The sequence below is a fragment of the Cherax quadricarinatus genome, chromosome 2 (assembly GCF_038502225.1).
Source record: "Cherax quadricarinatus isolate ZL_2023a chromosome 2, ASM3850222v1, whole genome shotgun sequence".
Lineage (NCBI taxonomy): Eukaryota > Metazoa > Arthropoda > Malacostraca > Decapoda > Parastacidae > Cherax > Cherax quadricarinatus.
Genome location: NC_091293.1, coordinates 18,875,719 through 18,899,787, shown reverse-complemented (window position 1 = coordinate 18,899,787; position 24,069 = coordinate 18,875,719). Strand labels below are relative to the sequence as shown.

Here is a 24,069-nt window from a genome sequence, read left to right as displayed (position 1 = left end):
TTGACCAACTTCAAGTACAAGTTGACCAACTTCAAGTGTTCCCAGGAGTTTTTTTATTAGCACATTGGCCGATTCCCACCAAGGCAGGGTGGCCCAAAAAAGAAAAAAATTTATTGTCATTCACTCCATCACTGTCTTGCCAGAGGCACGCTTACACTACACTTATAAAACTGCAACATTAACACCCCTCCTTCAGAGTGCAGGCACTGTACTTCCCATCTCCAGGACTCAAGTCCGGCCTGCCAGTTTCCCTGAATCCCTTCATAAATGTTACCATGCTTATACTCCAACAGCATTTGCTCCATTTGCTCCTATTTGCTCCTATTTAATATGCTCACACACACTTGATGGAAGTCCAAGCCCCTCGCACACAAAACCTCCTTTACCCCCTCCCTCCAACCTTTCCTAGGCCGATCCCTACCCTGCTTTCCCTCCACTACAGATTTATACACTCTCGAAGTCATCCTATTTCGTTCCATCCTCTCTACATGTCCAAACCTTCTGGATAATAGTTTTGGTAATCTCACACCTCCTAATCTCCAAACTACGGATTCTCTGCATTATATTCACACCACATATTGCCCTCAGACATGACATCTCCACTGCTTCCAGCCTTCTCCTTGTTGCAACATTCACCACCCATGCCTCACACCCATATAAGAGCGTTGGTATAACTATACTCTCATACATTCCCCTCTTTGCTTTCATAGATAAAGTGCTCTGTCTCCACTGACTCCTCGGTGCACCACTCACCTTTTTCCCCTCGTCAGTTCTATGATTCAAATCATCCTTCATAGACCCATCTCCTGACACGTCCACTCTCAAATATATAAACACATTCACCTCCTTCATACTCTCTCCCTCCAATCTGATATCTAATCTTCCATTACTTAATTTTTTTTATCCTCATCACTTTACTCATTCCTATATTCACTTTTAATTTTCTTCTTTTACATACTCTACCAAACTCATCCATCAACCTCTGCAACTTCTCTTCAGAATCTCCCAAAAGCACAGTGTCATCAGCAAAAAGCAACTGTGACAACTTCCACTTTGTGTTAGACTCTTTATCTTTTAACCCCACGCCTCTTGCCAACACCCGAGCATTCACTTCTCTTACAACTCCATCTATAAATATACTGAACAACCACGGTGACATCACACATCCCTGTCTAAGGTCTACTTTTACTGGGAAATAATCTCCCTCTCGCCTACATACTCTAACCTCAGCCTCACTATCCTCGTAAAATCTTCACTGCTTTCAATAACCTACCACCTATTCCATACATTTGCAACATCTACTACTTTGCGTCCCTATCCACCTCATCATACGCCTTTTCCAAATCCATAAGTGCCACTAAAACCTCTTTACCCTGTCTAAATACTATCCACCTATATGTTTCACCGCAAACACTTGGTCTACACATCCCCTACCCTTCTTAAAGCCTCCTTGTTCATCTGCTATCCTACTGTCTGTCCTACTCTTAATTCTTTCAATAATAACTCTACCATACACTTTACCAGGTATAATCAACAGACTTATTCCCCTATAATTTTTACACTCTCTTTTGTCCCCTTTGCCTTTATACAAAGGAACTAACTAGTTTTTTAGTGCCAGGAAGGAAAAAAACTGGCAGGAAATGGCAGAAATCGTACACCAAATCCAGTCATTCCTGGAGTGGAACCACAGTCGATGGCCTCCACTCCAAACCAACAGATACAGATACTAATGCCGGAAAAAAAATCCCCCCCCCCAGTACCAACAATACCACCAGTCCGATAACATTCTTCTTTGCAAATATACAGGGTCTAAAGTCAGCAACAAACAACAAAATACCTTTCATCCGTGGACTGCTTGCAGAGGCAAAGGCAATGTTCGCGGCTTTTACTGAGACCCACATAAAGGAGCACTTGGACAACGAAATATGGATCCCAGGTTACAACCTATACAGATGTGACAGAGTGAACAGGCAAAAGGGGGGGGGGTTGGCCTGTACATTGCAGAGTCACTTGTTTGCACAGAACTGCTTAATGCCTCAAATGATGTAGTGGAAGTTTTAGCAGTAAAGGTCGAGAACCAAAACCTAGTCATTGTGGTAGTCTACAAGCCTCCGGATGCAACATCCCAGCCATTCCAGGAACAGCTGTTAAAAATTGACCACTGTCTGGAAAATCTTCCAGCTCCTGCACCCAACATCTTGCTCCTGGGGGATTTCAACTTAAGGCACCTAAAATGGAGGAATATAGCAAATAATATTGTTGCAGTAATAACACCAGGAGGCAGCTCTGATGAAAACTCACACTCACACGAGCTTTTAAATCTCTGCACAAAATTCAATTTAAACCAGCAAATAATAGAGCCTACTAGACTGGAGAATACACTAGACCTCATCTTCACTAACAATGATGATCTGATAAGAAATGTCACCATATCAAAAACAATATACTCAGATCACAACATAATTGAGGTTCAGACATGTATGCGTGGAGCCCCAGACCGACATAATGAGACTAGTCACGAGGGAGCATTCACCAAATTCAACTTCAATAACAAAAATATAAAGTGGGACCAAGTAAACCAAGTCCTAACCGATATAAGCTGGGAAGATATACTAAGCAACACAGACCCCAACTTATGCCTAGAACAGATTAACTCGGTGGCACTCGATGTATGCACAAGGCTTATTCCTCTAAGAAAAAGGAGGAGTAGATGTAAAATAGAAAGAGACAGGCGCTCCCTTTACAGGCGACGGAAAAGAATAACAGAGCGGCTAAAAGAGGTCAATATATCTGAAATGCGTAGGGAGACACTGGTCAGAGAAATAGCAAGCATCGAACTTAAGCTAAAAGAATCCTTTAGGAGACAGGAATCGCGGGAAGAACTAAAAGCCATAAATGAAATCGAAAGAAACCCAAAGTATTTCTTCTCCTATGCCAAATCAAAATCGAGAACAACGTCCAGTATTGGGTCCCTACTTAAACAAGATGGGTCCTACACAGATGACAGCAAGGAAATGAGTGAGCTACTCAAGTCCCAATATGACTCAGTTTTTAGCAAGCCGCTAACCAGACTGAGAGTCGAAGATCAAAATGAATTTTTTATGAGAGAGCCACAAAATTTGATTAACACAAGCCTATCTGATGTTATCCTGACGCGAAATGACTTCGAACAGGCGATAAATGACATGCCCATGCACTCTGCCCCAGGGCCAGACTCATGGAACTCTGTGTTCATCAAGAACTGCAAGAAGCCCCTATCACGAGCCTTTTCCGTCCTATGGAGAGGGAGCATGGACACGGGGGTCGTCCCACAGTTACTAAAAACAACAGACATAGCCCCACTCCACAAAGGGGGCAGTAAAGCAACAGCAAAGAACTACAGACCAATAGCACTAACATCCCATATCATAAAAATCTTTGAAAGGGTCCTAAGAAGCAAGATCACCACCCATCTAGAAACCCATCAGTTACACAACCCAGGGCAACATGGGTTTAGAACAGGTCGCTCCTGTATGTCTCAACTATTGGATCACTACGACAAGGTCCTAAATGCACTAGAAGACAAAAAGAATGCAGATGTAATATATACAGACTTTGCAAAAGCCTTCGACAAGTGTGACCATGGCGTAATAGCGCACAAAATGCGTGCTAAAGGAATAACAGGAAAAGTCGGTCGACGGATCTATAATTTCCTCACTAACAGAACACAGAGAGTAGTCGTCAACAGAGTAAAGTCCGAGGCAGCTACGGTGAAAAGCTCTGTTCCACAAGGCACAGTACTCGCTCCCATCTTGTTCCTCATCCTCATGTCCGACATAGACAAGGATGTCAGCCACAGCACCGTGTCTTCCTTTGCAGATGACACCCGAATCTGCATGACAGTGTCTTCCATTGCAGACACTGCAAGGCTCCAGGCGGACATCAACCAAATCTTTCAGTGGGCTGCAGAAAACAATATGAAGTTCAACGATGAGAAATTTCAATTACTCAGATATGGTAAACATGAGGAAATTAAATCTTCATCAGAGTACAAAACAAATTCTGGCCACAAAATAGAGCGAAACACCAACGTCAAAGACCTGGGAGTGATCATGTCGGAGGATCTCACCTTCAAGGACCATAACATTGTATCAATCGCATCTGCTAGAAAAATGATAGGATGGATAATGAGAACCTTCAAAACTAGGGAGGCCAAGCCCATGATGACACTCTTCAGGTCGCTTGTTCTATCTAGGCTGGAATATTGCTGCACACTAACAGCACCTTTCAAGGCAGGTGAAATTGCCGACCTAGAAAATGTACAGAGAACTTTCACGGCGCGCATAACGGAGATAAAACACCTCAATTACTGGGAGCGCTTGAGGTTCCTAAACCTGTATTCCCTGGAACGCAGGAGGGCGAGATACATGATTATATACACCTGGAAAATCCTAGAGGGACTAGTACCGAACTTGCACACGAAAATCACTCACTACGAAAGCAAAAGACTTGGCAGACGATGCACCATCCCCCCAATGAAAAGCAGGGGTGTCACTAGCACGTTAAGAGACCATACAATAAGTGTCAGGGGCCCGAGACTGTTCAACTGCCTCCCAGCACACATAAGGGGGATTACCAACAGACCCCTGGCAGTCTTCAAGCTGGCACTGGACAAGCACCTAAAGTCAGTTCCTGATCAGCCGGGCTGTGGCCCGTACGTTGGTTTGCGTGCAGCCAGCAGCAACAGCCTGGTTGATCAGGCTCTGATCCACCAGGAGCCCTGGTCACAGACCGGGCCGCGGGGGCGTTGACCCCCGGAACTCTCTCCAGGTAATGCATGCTCTCTGTCAATCCTAGGTTACGTACCCTCTTCCATACATTTATTAAATAAAAACACTAACCGCTCTAAAACTATATCCCCACCTGCTTTTAACATTTCTATCTTTATCCAATCAATCCCAGATGTTTTACCCTTTTCATTCTACCCACTACCACACACACTACCCCCACACTCACAACTGGTTCTTCCTCACTCTTATAAGATATTATTCCTCCTTGCCCTATACAACAACATTTAACAATTCCTCAAAATATTCCCTCCATCTTCCCAATACCTCTAACTCTCCGTTTAATAACTCTCCTCTCCAATTTTTAACTAACAAATCCATTCGTTCCAAAACTTTTTCTTATTTTCAACAAAATTTGTTGATAACATCTCACCCACTCTCTCATTTGCTTTCTTTTTACATTGCTTCACCACTCTCTTAGCCTCTCTTTCCCTCTCCATATATTCCTCCCTTCTTGCATCACTTCTACTTTGTAAAAACCTCTCACATGTTAACTTTTTCTCCCTTACTACTCTCTTTACATCATCATTCCGCCAATCGCTCTTCTTCCCTCCCGCATCTACTTTCCTGTAACCACAAACTTCTGCTGAACGCTATAACACTGTATTCTTAAACTTACCCCATATATCTTCGACCCCATTGCCTATACTCTCACTAGCCCATCTATCCTCCAACAGTTGTTTATATCTTACCCTAACTGCCTCCTCATTTAGTTTATAAACCTTCACCTCTCTCTTACTTGGTGCTTCCATTTTCCTTGTATCCCATCTACCTTTTACTCTCACTGTAGCTACAACTAAAAAGTGATCTGATATATCTGTGTCCCCTTTATGAACATATACATCCTGAAGTCTACCCAACTGTCTTTTATCTACCAATACTTAATTCAACAAACTATTGTCATTACTCCCTGCATCATATCTTACCTGGAATTTACCTGGAGAGGGTTTCGGGGGTCAACGCCCCCGCGGCTCGGTCTGAGACCAGGCCTCATGGTGGATCAGGGCCTGATGAACCAACCATGTATCTCTCTTGCCTGCATTCCAGGGAATACACATCAAGGACCTTCAACAGTTCCCAGGAATTTAGGTGTCTTTTCGTACTTTTGTGAGCCGTGAAAGTTCTTTGTACACTCTCCAGGTCTGCATTGTCATCAGACTTGAAGGGGGCAGTTAGTGTACAGCAGTATTCCAGCCTAGAGAGCACAAACGATTTAAAGAGAATCATCATGGGCTTGGCATCCCTAGTTTTGAAGGTTCTCATTATCCATCCTATCATTTTCCTAGCAGATGAGGTAGATACATTGTTGTGGTCTTTGAAGGCGAGATCCTCTGACATTATCACTCCCAGGTACTTCACATTACTTTTCCGCTATATTGTAATTTCCTCAAGTTTCCCCTATCTGAGTAGTTGAAATTTCTCCTCGTTGAACTTCATATTGTTTTGAGTGGCCCATTCGAAGATTTGGTTGATGTCGGCTTGGAGTCTCGCAGTGTCTTCGATGGAGGTCACTGCCATGGTGATCCTGATGTCATCCGCAAAGGAAGACATGAAGCTATGGCTTACATCTCTGTCAGTGTCAGAAATGAGGATGAGGAATTGAATGGGAGTGAGTACTGTGCCTTGTGGAACAGAGCTTTTTACCATGGCTGCCTGGGACTTTACTCTGTTTACTATTACTCTTTGTGTTCTATTTGTCAGGAAGTTGTAGATCCATCTACCAACTTTTCTGTTATTCCTTTATCACGCATTTTGTGTGCTATTACACTATGATCACACTTGTTGAAAGCTTTTGTAAAGTCTGTGTATACTGCATCTGTATTTTGTTTGTCCTCTACAGCATCCAGGACCTTGTCATAGTGGTCCAGTAGCTGGGACAGGCTACCTGCTCTAAATCCGTGTTGCCCTGGGTTGTGTAACTGTTGAGTATCTAGGTGGTTGGCGTTCTTTCTTAGAACCCTCTCAAAGATTTTTATATGGGATGTTAGTGCTATCTGTCTGCAGTTCTTTGCAATTTGCCACCTTTGTGGAGTGGGGCTATGTCTGTTGTATTTAGTGTGTGTGGGATGACCCCTGTGTCCATGCTCCCTCTCCATAAAATGCTGAAGGCACACGATAGGGGCTTTTTGCAATTCTTGATAAACATGGAGTTCCATGAGTCTGGGCCTGGGGCTGAGTGCATGGGCATGTCATTAATTGCCTCTTCAAAGTCTTGTGGAGTTAGGATAATATCCGAGATTTTGAAGATAACCAGATTTTGGGTTTCGTTCATAATGAATTCATTTAGATTGTCGACTCTTAGAGTGGGCAGTGGCTCGCTGAACACTGAGTCATATTGGGACTTTAGTATCTCACTCATTTCTTGTCTATCATCTGTGTATGTCCCATCCCGCCTGAGCAGTGGCCCAATACTGGATGTTATTTTTGCCTTAGATTTGGCATAAGAGAAGAAGTATTTTGTTTTTGTTTTTTCAGTTTCCTTTTTAGTTTTTAGTTCTTCCTGTAGTTCTTGTCTCTTGTTAGATTCCTTCAGCTTAAGTTCGATATTTGCAATTTCATTGTCTAGTGCTTCCCTTCGTATTTCAGATATATTGGCCCCACTCAGCAGCGCTGTGACTCTTTTCCTTCGTCTGTATAAGGAACATCTCTCTCTTTCTTTTCCTTAATGGAATGTGTCTTGAGCAGATCTTAAGAACCACAGAATTCAGTTTTTCAAGACAAATGTTTGGATCCGTGATGTTTAGAATATCTTCCCAGCTTGTTTCATTTAGGTCATGGTTTACTTGATCCCATTGTATGTTTTTGTTATTGAAATTGAATTTCGTGAAGAGACCTTCATAACTGCTCACATATTGCTGGTCAGGAGCCCTGTGCATACATGTCTGTACCTCTATTATGTTTTGATCTGAGTGTATTGTCTTTGATACGGTTTTATTACGTATCAGATCATCGTTGTTATTGAAGATGAGGTCCAGCGTATTTTCTAGTCTTGTAGGCTCTGTTATTTGCTTGTTTAATGTGAATTTGGTGCAGAGATTTAATAGTTCGTGTGTGTGTGAATTTTCATCTCAGCTGCCTCCTGGGATGATCTCTGCTAAAACATTGTTTGAAGTACTTCTCCATTTTAGGTGTCTCAAGTTGAAATCTCCTAGTAGTAAGATGTTTGGGGCAGGAGTTGGCAGATTTTCCAGACAGTGGTCAATTTTCACAAGCTGCTCCTGGAACTGCTGGGAAGTTGCATCTGGAGGCTTGTGTACCACCACAATGACAAGGTTTTCAATCTTTACCGCCAAAACTTCAACTACATCATTTGAGCTGTTTAGTACTTCTGGGCAAATGAGCGACTCTGTGACGTACAGTCCAACACCCCCCCCCCCTTGTTGCCTGTTTAGTCTGTCGCATCGGAATAAGTTATAACCTGGGATCCATATTTCGTTGTCATAATGATCCTTTATGTGGGTCTCTGTGAATGCTGCAAACATTGCATTTGACTCCGTGAGCTGTTCCTTGACGTAAGGAATATTGTTGTTTCTTGACTGCTTTAGACCCTGTATGTTTGCAAAGACAAATGTCATTATATTGGTGGAATTTAGGGGGGCTTTATTTGTTGGCTCTAATATCTGTTGTTCCAGACTACAGGCCAATGTCCGTGCTTCTGCTCCAGAAGTGTTTTCAGTTGGTGTAGGATTATTGTCATTTCTTGCCAGTCTTGTTTCCCTCCTGGCCCTAAAAAAAACTCTGGAGAAGCTGTGGCTCCCCTCTTTTGTTTCCCATAGTCTGGCTGGTCTGTGTCTTCTAGTCCCCTTTAGGTGATGTGCCTGACAGTATGCGTTGTAGCATTTTCTTTCATGGATTGATGAATGACACATTTCTGGGTGAAATAAGTTACAGGAAGGGAAGTTGCATTCTTCTGTTGCCATGTGGGTGCGGTATTTTTTGGGATGGTCAAAGGTGCATGTCCCACCTGTTTTACCAGATATACCGTGCCTGCAGATACCCAAGTCATAGTATTTACATAGATTGTAATTCTGTTTCCTAGGAATTATTGTAGCAGCGTTTGCTGCTGGTGCATTTATTTTTCCTGTTTCTTCCCTATCTTTCACTCCTGTATGGACGTCAGTGCTTCCACCAGGTTTTGCTGGTAGTGTGTCGACACTGTTCCCTGAGGCATTATCCCCTTTTGATCCATTTCCAGCAGAATCTCTATTTGGAACCTCTGTGGTCTCAATAACGTTGTCTTTACTGTCCTCCAGGACAACACTAATACCCTTACAAGCACTGTCTTCTCTGGAGCACTTTCCGCCAGGACTACACTAGCACCCTCAGGAGCACTGTCCAAGACAGCCCCGTCCCTACCACCTATCGTGTTTTCCCAGCTGTCATACCATGCTGACGTTTTTTAAGAAGGATCTTTTATTGGTGTTCTTGTCTTTTAATATAGATGTAATTTCCTCATACAGGTGTATCTCGTTTGGGCAGACCCAAAAACATCTCTCTGAGTTTATGTCAAGTGTAGTCACTGGTTTAAAATCCTTGCACATACCATGGGACCATTGACCACAGAGATTGCAAGCAATCCAGACCTGTTTTCGTCCCTTACCTTTTCTGCAGACTACACAGATTTTCATGGTGGTGGTCATCTTACAATACTGGACAACTCTCCTAGCTAGCTAGTCTATAATTCCTCGAAGTATTTAATTTTTTGTAACAGTTCTTCCGATTTGGCTTCATTTCAATGAAACCAAACACCAAACACACAGAAATGTAGGTAAAGTTACCTGCGTTGCTTTGCGTACCCCTATACCTCCCAGTCGCACTGGGAGCTTTGCCTGATCGCATTGCCGATCCTCTAGTGACAGATTCAGTGCCTTCTTAAAGGTTGATCTCAGGTGTGTGTCATATTCGTCGAGTGTTGGGTTGTCAAAAGAGGGTGCACACCTCAGGAAGTACGTGAGTCTTGGCATAGTAAGACACCTTGTAAGGAGGTACATGGCATTATGGGCATCAAGATCACTTATTCTCTCCCCCGTTCTCTTCAGGCCATTCAATTTGTCCTTGAGGACCGTGCCGATGGCCTAGTGACACAGAGATGCTCCCAAGAGGGTACTGTTGGATGGAATGGTAGTAGAGACTTCCGGGAAGATATGCATCTTTATTTACTACAAGTACATATACATGGTATACAGGCCTATCTGACATCAATGACATACCACTATACAGAAAGTCCCTTGTTATGCAGAGTATTTCGGGCAAATTAGGTGATTGTCCCAAGATGCAACCCACACCAGTCGACTAACACCCAGGTACCCATTTTACTGATGGGTGAACATAGACAACCGGTGTTTCTAACCGCATCGAACGCAGACCCTCAACGTGTGTAGCAAGAGCTTTAGCGACCAGGCCACAGGGCACCGTGGTCTAGGAGAGTACAGCTTAAGTAATTCATTACAATAATAAGTATAATGTGACAATGTGCAAATGAAGAACTTGTGAATTACAAGTAAATTACATTGAAATTACACCAGTTGATAGACCTGTAATAATGTTGGTAGAATTACCGACAATATGTAAAGTAAAAGGACACAAGTGCAACTAATGTGACATTTTATTGTGGCAACGTTTCGCTCTCCAGGAGCTTTGTCAAGCCGATACAAACAGTATATGGGCACAGAGGGTATATAAAGGCTCAGAGTGAGGTGCAATACTAGTGAGGTACCATTTTGATGTTCACTAGTGGTAGTAGTAGTAGTAGTAGTGGTAGTGACAAAAGTTGTAGTAGTAATACAATATGGTAGAGCAATTAATTCGTACAAGAGTAAAAGGATATAAAAGCTATTACTTAAGAACATAAGAACATAAGAACGAAGGAACACTGCAGAAGGCCTACTGGCCCATGCGAGGCAGGTCCAAGTCTCCTACCGGCTTAAGCCAATGCACCCAACCTAGTCAGGTCAGGTCACATTGACTTAAGGGAGGAACACGGCAACCGACCTGGTAGCACAAGCTATCAGGTCTAACTCACACCCACCCACATCCACTCATGTATTTATCCAACCTATTTTTAAAGCTACACAACGTTCTGGCCTCTATAACGGTACTTGGGAGTTTGTTCCACTCATCCACAACTCTATTACCAAACCAGTACTTTCCTATATCCTTCCTGAATCTGAATTTTTCCAACTTAAAACCATTGCTGCGAGTCCTGTCTAGGCTAGATATTTTCAGCACACTATTTACATCCCCTTTATTTATTCCTGTCTTCCATTTATACACCTCAATCATATCCCCCCTAATTCTACGTCTTTCTAGAGAGTGCAGATTCAGGGCCCTTAGTCTATCCTCATAGGGAAGGTTTCTGATACATGGGATCAACTTTGTCATCCTCCTTTGTACATTTTCCAGAGAATTTATATCCATTCTGTAATAAGGTGACCAAAACTGTGCAGCATAATCTAAATGAGGCCTAACCAAGGATGTATAGAGTTGAAGAACAACCTGAGGACTCCTATTATTTATGCTTCTTGATATGAAGCCAAGGATTCTATTAGCTTTATTGCGAACACTTATGCACTGTTGTCTTGGTTTCAGATTACTGCTAACCAGAACTCCTAAATCTTTTTCGCAATCCGTAATATAAAGATCTACATTATTTAGTTTATATGTGGCATGGTTATTGTCCTGTCCAACATTTAGAACTTTGCATTTGTCTATATTAAACTGCATCTGCCACTTCTCCGACCACTGCATCAGTCTATTCAAATCTTCCTGGAGTGCTCGAATGTCCTCGTCAGAATGAATTCGACGGCCTATTTTGGTGTCATCGGCAAACTTGCCGATGTCGCTCTTTATGCCCTCATCTATGTCGTTTATGTAGATTGTGAACAGCAGGGGGCCCAACACTGACCCCTGTGGAACACCGCTCGTGACACTTCCCCACTCTGATTTCTCCCCATTTATGCAAACTCTCTGCTGCCTATTTGTCAACCATGCCTCTATCCAGGAAAAAATTTCTCCTCCTATTCCATGTGCTTTAATTTTCCTCAATAGTCTCTGATGTGGGACCCTGTCAAAAGCCTTACTGAAGTCCATATACACAATATCATATTCATTACCATGATCTACCTCCTCAAATACCTTAGTGAAAAAAGTTAATAAATTCGTAAGGCAGGAACGCCCCTTTGTAAAACCATGCTGAGATTCGTTGATTAATTTATGCTTTTCAAGGTGGCTACGAACTGCCTCGGCAATTATTGATTCCATAAATTTTCCCACTATGGAGGTTAGGCTTATTGGTCTATAGTTCGAAGCTAAGGACCTGTCACCTGTTTTGAAAATAGGTATCACATTTGCCATTTTCCACTTATCTGGCACCATGCCAGTTTGTAGTGATATGTTGAAAAGATTAGCCAAAGGTGTGCTAAGCTCCTCTTTACATTCCTTTAGAACCCTTGCATACAGTTCATCAGGGCCTGGGGATTTGTTAGGTTTTAATTTATCTATTTGCCTAAGGACCATGTCACTTGTGACCCTAATAGTACACAGTTTATTATCGTCCTGGTCTACATAATTTATCATTACTGGAATATCGCTGGTATCCTCCTGTGTAAAAACTGAGAGGAAGTATGTGTTAAAAATTCTACACATTTCCTTATCACTGTCAGTGAGCTGACCCGAGGAACTTTTGAGTGGGCCTATCTTGTCCCTGATCTTACTTCTGTATACCTGAAAGAATCCTTTTGGGTTAGTCTTCGATTCTCTTGCAACTTTAACCTCATAATCTCTTTTTGCTTTTCTAATTCCCTTTTTTATTTCTCTCTTTAACTGAATATATCGATTTCTCAATTGCCCCTCTCCTCTTTTGATTTGCCTATATATGCCTCTCTTTTGACCAATCAGATATTTTAATCTATTGTTCATCCATTTAGGATCATTTTTGTTTGATCTGATTTCCCTATTTGGAACATAATTTGACTGAGCAGCTAGAACTATGCCCTGGAAAGCATCATATCGGCAACCATCACCACCTACCTGACCCTTAGTCAGGTCATTCCAGTTCAGCCCACCTAAGTAATTTTTCAGTCCTATGAAATCAGCCAAGCGAAAGTCAGGGACGGAGACTTGATTGCCATTATTAGGGGAATTCCATGATATATTAAAACTGAGTGATTTGTGATCACTTTCCCCAAGCTCATCATTAACCTCAAGATTATTAATTAGTGTTTCCCTACTGGCAAGAACCAAGTCAAGGAGGTTATTTCCCCTAGTTGGCTCTGTCACAAACTGTTTTAAAAAACAATCCTGGATCGTATCAAGAAAGTCACCTGACTCTAAATTTCCTGTCAAATTGCTCCAGTCAATCTGTCTATAGTTGAAATCTCCCATTAGCACAACATTTTCGTATGTAGATGCCTTACGAATTTCGTCCCATAGAAGTTTACTGCACTCCCTATCAAGATTTGGGGCCCTGTAAATCACACCCAAAATTAGTTTTTCTCGGCCCTCGAGAAGCTGTAACCAAACAGATTCAGTGGCTGACGCTTCTAATTTAATATCTTGTCTAACACAACAATTTAAATTGTCTCTGACATACATCGCTACTCCACCACCTTTCCTGTTGACCCTGTCAGTGTGGAATAATTTATAGCCTTGTATGTGACATTCAGAGGGCATCTCTCTATCTTTCAGATTGAGCCAGGTCTCTGTTATAGCAATAATATCTATGTCTCCTGCACTTGCAATTAATCTTAGCTCATCTATCTTATTTCTTACACTCCTGCTATTAGTATAGTAAACCTTAAGGGAGCTAGTCCCTTGCTGCCCTCTGCTGTCCCCCTTTGTTTGCTGACCTGATCTATTCTCTTTATTTATAACTTCATGCTGAATGCCTTTTATACATTTACTGTTTCCAACCCAAGTGTTGCAACCTGCTTGTTTCCCACACACACCCATACCTCTATCTTCCATCAGTTTAAAATCATAGGCATTTCACCAATGGCCTTCTCAATCGAGTCTGCAAGTGCTACCACCCCAGCCCCAGAGAGATGTACCCCATCCCTTGCATACATATCATGTTTGCCATAAAAGTTGTTCCAGTTGTCAATGAATGGGATTGCAAGTTCCTTGCAGTATCTGTCTAGCCAGCAATTTACACCAATTGCCCTAGACAACCATTCATTTCCTACTCCCCTTCTAGGCAAGATGCTACATATGATTGGGATCCCTCCCTTAGACTTAATGAAATCTATAGCTGACCTGTACTTATCTAGCAGCTCTTCTCTCCTACCCTTCCCAATATCATTTCCACCAGCACTGAGACAGATAATGGGCTTGCTCCCATTACCTGACATGATATTATCCAGCCTGTTGACAATGTCCCCAACACCAGCTCCAGGGAAGCACACTCTATCTCTCATCTTCTTATTCCTATTACAAAAAGCACGGTCAATGTATCTTACCTGAGAGTCACCAACCACAAGAATGCGCTTACCTCCATTAGCAGGGGCAGTAGTACCCTTACCTTCACTGGCCACTGAAGTACATTCATCCTGAAGAACAGAGAAGCGATTTCCTACCTTCAGATCTTCACTCTTAACTTTCCTTACTCTGATGCGCCTTCCATTACTGTGAACTACTCGCCACTTGTAGCAGGTGCTGGGCTGCACCTCACTGCTGGTAGCCGTTGCTGCCTCCCCAACTACAGCCTCCTCACAGCGAGAGACAGACTGCACCTCGCTGCTAGAAGCCTCATTCCCCACAACTCCAACCACCTCACACTCTCTCCCAGACCCATTGAGGTGGACCTTCAGCCTCCTAATCTCCTCCTGGAGAAGCAAGACCTCCTCCTTCAACTCTCCAACCTCAATTTTTAAAACACTGCAGAAGCAAGCCATGCTTTGTAACCGTCCACACTAATCCCCAAGGCAGCTCAGGGTCTGTGACCTCACGTGACGACTGACCACTGAGTAACTTGGGTAACATAAAAATAGGTTGGACAAATATAGACTGGAAAGAGGCAATGTGCTATAACAGGAGACGATGTGATGGCAGGGTTTACTGTTTTCAGGAGGATTCTTGCTAAGACTTCGGAGATGGTGAAGCTGCCGTTGTTTTGTTTAATTGTATTCGAAACAGCGATCAGTGCTGATTCGAGGCACTTGCGTCTGCGGAAATTAGTTTCTTTGATCACTAATTGGGCGTCCCTGAATTTCATGAGATGATTGGTGGAATTTCGGTGTTGTACACAGGCGTTGTTCAAGTTATCGTTCCTACATGCGTAAATGTGTTCATTGAGGCGGGTGTCGAGGTTTCTTGCTGTTTCTCCTACGTAAATCTTGTCACAGCCTCCACAGGGTATAGTGTAAACCCCTGCATTGACTGGTTCGTGGTGCTTGGATTTTGTCCTGGTTAGATCCTTTATTGAAGTGCTAGAAGCGATGGCGACTCTGGTGTTAGCTTGTGAAAGTACTTTAGAAACGTTCAGTACAACCTGGCTGTTGGGAAGAATTATAACTTTGTTGGGAGTGGTGTTGGTGCGTGGAGAATTAATGATCTGAAGAGCTCTTTTCTTGCAGTCTTTGATGAAAAAGGAAGGAAAATGTAACTCAGTGAAGGTCTGGTGAATGTATGTACATTCCTCGTCAAGAAACTCAGGACTACAAATTCGGTATGCTCTTAGGAAAAACCCGATGATGATGCCTCTTTTGGTCTTGGTATCTTGACTGGAATAGAAGGGTGTGAGATCATTTTTATTGGTCGGTTTCCGATAAACTTGAAATCTTAGGTTGTTGTCTACTTTGTGAATGAGGACGTCGAGGAAAGATAGCGTGTCATTGGACTCTTCTTCTAGTGTAAACTGGATCGCCGGTTCAACTAAGTTGAGCCTTGCCTGAAGATTCCGTACATCAAAACGTTTGGGAGCTATTACGAGGACGTCGTCCACGTAACGTAACCAAGTGACGCTTGAAGGGATGATGTTGGCGAAGTGTTCGGACTCTAGGTGTTCCATGTATAAGTTGGCTAGGACGCCACTGATGGGGGACCCCATTCCCATGCCGTAGGTTTGTTTGTAGAGTTTGTTATTGAAAGAAAAACAGTTGAAATTAACACAGAGTTCAATCAAGTCAACAAAATCTCCGGGAGGTAGAGGAAGATTAAGGTCCTGATTGACTTTACGTCGTAGAACCTCGATAGCTTTTGTGGTAGATACTTTTGTGAAGAGGGAAGTCACGTCCAAACTGCTTAGTTACTTGTTACGGCTGGAGAGGTTGCGGATGCGGTTGAGAAGGTCGCCTGAGTGTTTAAGATGAGCGGGGCTGATGGTCCCCAAAAGGCAGGAAAGATGTTTGGCAAGAACTCCGGCTAGTTTGTGGAGCACTGCCTATACCTGACGTGATTGATCTGAGAGGAATATTGTGTTTATGGGTCTTGGGTAAACCATACATGTGTGCTGGTTTAGTTTCTTCCCTTCTCTAGTGCGTTTGGGTATTTGTCTGGTTTTGTATAGAAAATCTTTGGTGAGTGTCTCCCACTGTTGAGTGTTGATGGGTTCGTATGTAGACTGATCACTCAAAAGGTCCATCATTTTAGTGTTGTAGTCACTGGTGTTGAGTATGACGACTCCACTTCCTTTGTCGGCGGTGGTGACGATAATGTTGGGGTCGTTGACGAGGTCCTTAAGGGCAGTGATGTATCGTCTAGGAAGATTAGAAGAAGAAGGTTCACATAAAGCTGCAGTGAGAAGGCCCTGTATATAATCCTTCTGGAAGTTGCTGTCACTGTGTCTATGGTTCCTGGTAACTAGATTGAGTTGATAGTTAGGTTTGCGTATGTTGGTGGTAAATTTGAGTCCCAGACTCAGTGCTTGTTTCTCGTAGTCAGTTAAGGTGCGTGACGATAAGTTGTTTATCAAGGATTCGCGTCCCATTTCCTTCCATCGACTGTTAGTACAGAGGTACTGAAGTTTGCAATTGAGTTTGATCTTCTGTTGGAGGTTGGCTGTGGTGACTGTGCTGAGAATATGTTCAGCAGTGTGTTGGTCAATCTTAAGATTGGCCCTCATATTCCTTGCAGTTTCAAAGGTTTCCTTAGCGATGTTAGAAAGTTCTTCTGCACATTCAGTTAAGTAAACTTGGGTAGCTGGAGAGAAGGGGTGCTTGGAGTTGGAGAGTTGTGCGGGAGTAGACTTAGGGATCACCTTCTCTGCCAGGCAATCTTGTAGGAAGTTGTGTCTGTTGCGATAGCTGTGAGCACGAAGAAGGGTGTCCAAATAACGTCTGCATGAAATGTCCATTATGTTGCGGTGTCCGACAGATTGTAATAATGTTGGTAGAATTACCGACGATATGTAAAGTAAAAGGACACAAGTGCAACAACGGCAGCTTCACCATCTCCGAAGTCTTAGCAAGAATCCTCCTGAAAACAGTAAACCCTGCCATCACATAGTCTCTCCTGTTATACTACACAAAGCACATTATAGAGAGTGAACACTGAAACAAGCTGCCTCTATCCAGTCTACATTTGTCCAACCTATTTTTATGTTACCCAAGTAATAGCTTTTATATCCTTTTACTCATGTACGAATTAATTGCTCTACCATATTGTATTACTACTACTACTTTTGTCACTACTACTACTACTACTACTACTACTACCACTAGTGAACATCAAAATGGTACCTCACTAGTATTGCACCTCACTCTGAGCCTTTATATACCCTCTGTGCCCATATACTGTTTGTAACGGCTTGACAAAGCTCCTGGAGAGAGAAACGTTGCCACAATAAAATGTCACATTAGTTGCACTTGTGTCCTTCTACTTTACAGTTGATAGACATGCATTTTAATGGGTGACTGAATTGTGGTGAAACGAAAGCATGAAAATTTACAGACAGTTAATGGGTATAGCAATTATGTGAGATTTAACAGGTACTTATTAACAATATTAGTATAGATGTTAACAGACTGGTAACCTTTGGCATGTTTAGGCAGTGTGTTCAAATTTTGGGGTCTTTTATCTGCATGGAGTTTTAGAATAGTTTAAACTTTACACGTGAGATGTCAAAGATACTTGTTCCTTGTATTGTGTTGTGTTGCAGCTCTCCAGATACGAATTTAGTTCTGGGTTAATGTTTGAACTGAGTTATCCTGTAGATATATCATTCACAGAACAACAGCATAAATATTGTGTACATGGATGTTTTGTATGCTGAGAAAATATAAACTATTGTATAGCGGGGGTGTTATGCTGTCGTTCTTCAATAGAACATTTGAGGCAGTTGACAGTGATAAGGAATATGATATTGTTTATTTGGATTTTAGTAAAGCCTTCGATAGAGTACCTCACAAGAGACTCTTAAGAAAAGTGGCAGCTCATGGTATAGGAGGTAAAGTTCTAGCATGGATTGAGGCATGGCTTACCAATAGAAAGCAGAGAGTTACCATTAATGGAGTGAAATCTGAATGGGGACTAGTCACTAGTGGCGTTCCACAAGGATCAGTTTTAGGCCCTCTCGTTCATAATTTACATTAATGACCTTGATGAAGGAATTATGAGTGATATGAGCAAATTTGCTGATGATACAAAGATAGGCCGTATGATTCATTCTGAGGAGGATAGCAATGAACTCCAGGAAGATTTGTACAGATTAATGTCTTGGTCTGAAAAATGGCAGATGAGGTTCAATGTGGATAGTGTAAGGTACTAGACCTTGGTAATGAAAATAACCCTCGAAGCTATAAACTAGGTGAAGTAGAGCTTGATCATATAGAATGTGAAAAAGACTGGGGAGACATGGTAAGCAGAAATCTAAGTGTGCGCAACAAGGCTAACAGATTACTTGGATTTATCTGCGACTAATCTAACTATTTTCATGTCCTCTGTACTTTTTCCATTCTCTATTGCACTTAGTTTTTGTCTACCTACACCTTCGGGTAAACCAGGGCTCGTTCAGGTCTTCCCATTATTTCTGTTGCTCTTACGAACAAACCTTTCCTCTGCCTCCTTGCATTTTGTTGTTACATATTCCATCATTTCGTTTACTGACTTTCCTACCAGTTCTCTGTCCAACTGAACCTCCTGCAGGAAGTTCCTCAAATCTATGTAGTCCCCTCTTTTATAATCTGGCTTTTCCCATTCAACTCCTGTTACCCTCTCCATTTGTAATTCTACTATGTATTCAAAGCAAAGAACCATGTGGTCACTAGCTCCTAGGGGACTCTCATATGTGATGTCCTCAATGTCTGAACTGCCCAGGGTGAACACAAGGTCCAGTCTTGCTGGTTCGTCCTCCCCCTCACTCTGGTAGTGTCCTTAACATGTTGGTGCATGAGGTTTTCCAGTACCACATCCATCATCTTGGATCTCCATGTTTCGGGACCCCCGTGTAGCTCCAGGTTTTCCCAATCGATCTCCCTGTGGTTGAAATCGCCCATAACCAATAACTTTGCTCTGCTAGAGTGAGCTCTTCTTGCCACCTCAGCAAGTGTGTCCACCATTGCTCTATTGCACTCATCACATTCCTCTCTTGGCCTCCTGCAGTTCTATGGCAGATTATACATCACTGCAATGACTACACTTGTGAAGTGTACATACTATGCATTCCCTTTCTCCAATCTCGCCCATGTCTCCCATTTTCTCGAATTTCCATCGGTTTTTTACGAACAGTGCAACCCCTCCTTCCCCTCTACCCCTTCTATCTTTCCTCATGATTTGATATCCTGGTGGGAAGATTGCATCTGTTATTGTCTCAGTGAGTTTCGTTTCTGGGGACTTCTCACTGATTCTTTCCTGCCACTCCTCATATTTATTCGTTAATCCATCTGCATTCGTGTACCAAACCTTCACCTTCTGTTCTAAAACTGTGGTCTTGGGGGAACATTGGGGTTGAGAGAGCAGAAGCCCTGGCAGGGGCCTATGGGGGGGTTGCAGTGGGGGTGGGGGCAGAGTCCCAATAGGGGGTTGCAGTAGAGGTAGGGTTCATGGTGTGGGGGTGGGGTCAGAGGGATCGATGTGTGAGTGTGCATGTGTGTGCGTATATGTGTGTACTCACCAAATTGTACTCACCTAATTGTGGTTGCAGGGGTCGATACTCAGCTCCTGGCCCTGCCTCTTCACTGATCGCTACTGGATCCTCTCTCTTTCTGCTTCCTGAGCTTTGTCATGCCTCGTCTTAAAGCTATGTAAGGTTCCTGCCTCCACTACGTCACTTGCTAGGCTATTCCACTTCCTGACGACCCTATGACTGAAGAAATACTTCCTAACATCCCTGTGGCTCGTCTGAGTCTTCAGCTTCCAATTGTGACCCCTTGTTTCTGTGTCCCCTCTCTGGAACATCTTGTCTCTGTCCACTTTATCTATTCCACGCAGTGTCTTGTATGTCGTTATCATGTCTCCCTTGACTCTTCTGTCCTCCAATGTCGTCAGTCCGATTTCCCTCAACCTTTCATCGTAAGACATTCCCCTGAGCTCTGGAACTAGCCTTGTTGCAAACCGTTGTACTTTCTCTAACTTCTTGATGTGCTTGATCAGGTGTGGGTTCCAAACTGGTGCTGCATACTTCAGTATGGGCATGACGTACACAGTGTACAGTGTCTTGAACGATTCCTTATTAAGGTATCGGAATGCTATTCTCAAGTTTGCCAAGTGTCCATATGTTGCAGCAGTTATCTGGTTGATGTGTGCCTCCGGAGACGTGCTCGGTGTTATGATCACCCCAAGATCTTTCTCCTTGAGTGAGGTTTGCAGTCTTTGTCCACCTAGCCTATACTCTGCCCTCTTCTTTGCCCTTCCCCAGTCTTCATGACCTTGCATTTGGCAGGCTTGAATTCGAGAAGCCAGTTTCTGGACCACGTGTCCAGTCTGTCCAGGTCTCTTTGTAGTCCTACCTGATCCTCATCCGATTTAATTCTTCTCATCAGCTTCACATCATCTGCGAACAGAGACACTTCGGAGTCTATCCCTTCGATCATGTCATTCACATATATCATAAATAGCACTGGTCCTAGAACTGACCCCTGTGGGACCCCGCTCGTCACAGGCGCCCACTGTGATACCTCTTCACCTCATGTGTTCATTCTGTCAGACACTGCAACACAAGGGTATCTTGGTACAGACCATCAACTTCGACCTCTACTAGTGAGAACGGCTGGGTTTGAGAGGGACCTGCCCTCCCAAAGCAACCTACATCTCACCTCCTGGCACTATATAAAGGCTCCATCCTGTCACTTCAACTTCATATTGTTTCAGACATCGGAACAATGCTCTTCTCCAGACTGAGGGACTGACCACCTCAAAACTTTAAGGGTGATGGACTGATTACATCGTCTTCAAGTATCTTCTGCTTCTATCAACTTTTCTGTACTCGACTGAAGAAGCCTACTGTGTAGGCGAAACGTTTCGAAATAAAGATACCTAACTGTTGCATATGTGTCTTACCTAACATTCTGTCGGTATTTTATACCATTTTAATGTTCAGCTTTATCATACCTCTGCTTAAAGCTATATATGGATCCTGCCTCCACTACATCGCTTCCCAAACTATTCCACTTACTGACTACTCTGTGGCTGAAGAAATACTTCCTAACATCCCTGTGATTCATCTGTGTCTTCAGCTTCCAACTGTGTCCCCTTGTTACTGTGTCCAATCTCTGGAACATCCTGTCTTTGTCCACCTTGTCAATTCCTCTCAGTATTTTGTATGTCGTTATCATGTCCCCCCTATCTCTCCTGTCCTCCAGTGTCGTCAGGTTGATTTCCCTTAACCTCTCCTCGTAGGACATACCTCTTAGCTCTGGGACTAGTCTTGTTGCAAACCTTTGCACTTTCTCTAGTTTCTTTACCTGCTTGGCTAGGTGTGGGTTCCAAACTGGTGCCGCATACTCCAATATGGGCCTAACGTATACGGTGTACAGGGTCCTGAACGATTCCTTATTAAGATGTCGGAATGCTGTTCTGAGGTTTGCTAGGCGCCCATATGCTGCAGCAGTTATTTGGTTGATGTGCGCTTCTGGAGATGTGCCTGGTGTTATACTCACCCCAAGATCTTTTTCCTTGAGTGAGGTTTGTAGTCTCTGACCCCCTAGACTGTACTCCGTCTGCGGCCTTCTTTGCCCTTCCCCAATCTTCATGACTTTGCACTTGGTGGGATTGAACTCCAGGAGCCAATTGCTGGACCAGGTCTGCAGCCTGTCCAGATCCCTTTGTAGTTCTGCCTGGTCTTCGATCGAGTGTATTCTTCTCATCAACTTCACGTCATCTGCAAACAAGGACACCTCAGAGTCTATTCCTTCCGTCATGTCGTTCACAAATACCAGAAACAGCACTGGTCCTAGGACTGACCCCTGCGGGACCCCGCTGGTCACAGGTGCCCACTCTGACACCTCGCCACGTACCATGACTCGCTGCTGTCTTCCTGACAAGTATTCCCTGATCCATTGTAGTGCCTTCCCTGTTATTCCTGCTTGGTCCTCCAGTTTTTGCACCAATCTCTTGTGTGGAACTGTGTCAAACGCCTTCTTGCAGTCCAAGAAAATGCAATCCACCCACCCCTCTCTCTCTTGTCTTACTGCTGTCACCATGTCATAGAACTCCAGTAGGTTTGTGACACAGGATTTCCCGTCCCTGAAACCATGCTGGCTGCTGTTGATGAGATCATTCCTTTCTAGGTGTTCCACCACTCTTCTCCTGATAATCTTCTCCATGATTTTGCATACTATACATGTCAGTGACACTGGTCTGTAGTTTAATGCTTCATGTCTGTCTCCTTTTTTAAAGATTGGGACTACATTTGCTGTCTTCCATGCCTCAGGCAATCTCCCTGTTTCGATAGATGTATTGAATATTGTTGTTAGGGGTACACATAGCGCCTCTGCTCCCTCTCTCAATACCCATGGGGAGATGTTATCTGGCCCCATTGCCTTTGAGGTATCTAGCTCACTCAGAAGCCTCTTCACTTCTTCCTCGGTTGTGTGCACTGTGTCCAGCACTTGGTGGTGTGCCCCACCTCTCCGTCTTTCTGGAGTCCCTTCTGTCTCCTCTGTGAACACTTCTTTGAATCTCTTGTTGAGTTCTTCACATACTTCACGGTCATTTCCTGTTGTCTCTCCTCCTTCCTTCCTTAGCCTGATTACCTGGTCCTTGACTGTTGTTTTCCTCCTGATGTGGCTGTACAACAGTTTCGGGTCAGATTTGGCTTTCGCTGCTATGTCATTTTCATATTGTCTTTGGGCCTCCCTTCTTATCTGTGCATATTCGTTTCTGGCTCTACGACTGTTCTCCTTATTCTCCTGGGTCCTTTGCCTTCTATATTTCTTCCATTCCCTAGCACACTTGGTTTTTGCCTCCCTGCACCTTTGGGTAAACCATGGGCTCATCCTGGCTTTTTCATTACTCCTGTTACCCTTGGGTACAAACCTCTCCTCAGCCTCCTTGCATTTTGTTGCTACATATTCCATCATCTCATTAACTGGCTTCCCTGCCAGTTCTCTGTCCCACTGAACCCCGTTCAGGTAGTTCCTCATTCCTGTGTAGTCCCCTTTCTTGTAGTTTGGCTTCATTCGTCCTGGCCTTCCTGCTTCTCCCTCCACTTGTAGCTCTACTGTGTATTCGAAGCTTAAAACCACATGGTCACTGGCCCCAAGGGGTCTTTCATATGTGATGTCCTCGATATCTGCACTACTGAAGGTGAATACTAAGTCCAGCCTTGCTGGTTCATCCTCTCCTCTCTCTCTTGTAGTGTCCCTTACGTGTTGGTACATGAAGTTCTCCAGTACCACCTCCATCATCTTAGCCCTCCATGTATCTTGGCCCCCATGTGGGTCCAAGTTCTCCCAATCGATCTCCTTGTGGTTAAAGTCACCCATGATCAGGAGCTTTGCCCTGCATGCATGAGCTCTTCTGGCCACTCTAGCCAGTGTGTCAACCATCGCTCTATTGCTCTCGTCGTACTCTTGCCTTGGCCTCCTGCTGTTCTGTGGTGGGTTATACATCACTGCTATTACCACCTTGGGACCTCCAGAGTGAAGTGTTCCCACTATGTAATCACTTTCTTCTCCGCTATCTCCTCTCTCCAGCTCATCAAAATTCCAGCGATTTTTGATCAGCAACGCCACTCCTCCACCCCCCCTGTTCCCTCTGTCTTTCCTCAGGATTTGGTATCCCGTTGGAAAGATGGCATCTGTTATCATACCTGTAAGCTTGGTTTCTGTGAGAGCTATGATGTCCGGTGATGCTTCTTTGACTCTTTCGT

General features: G+C 43.6%; 1 protein-coding gene across 1 annotated transcript in view; it reads right to left on the bottom strand.

Moving 5' to 3' along the window:
- LOC128688152 (organic cation transporter protein) overlaps positions 1-24,069 on the bottom strand; it is a 655,980-nt gene that overhangs the window by 242,926 nt on the left and 388,985 nt on the right. The gene's annotated exons all lie outside the window — the stretch shown is intronic.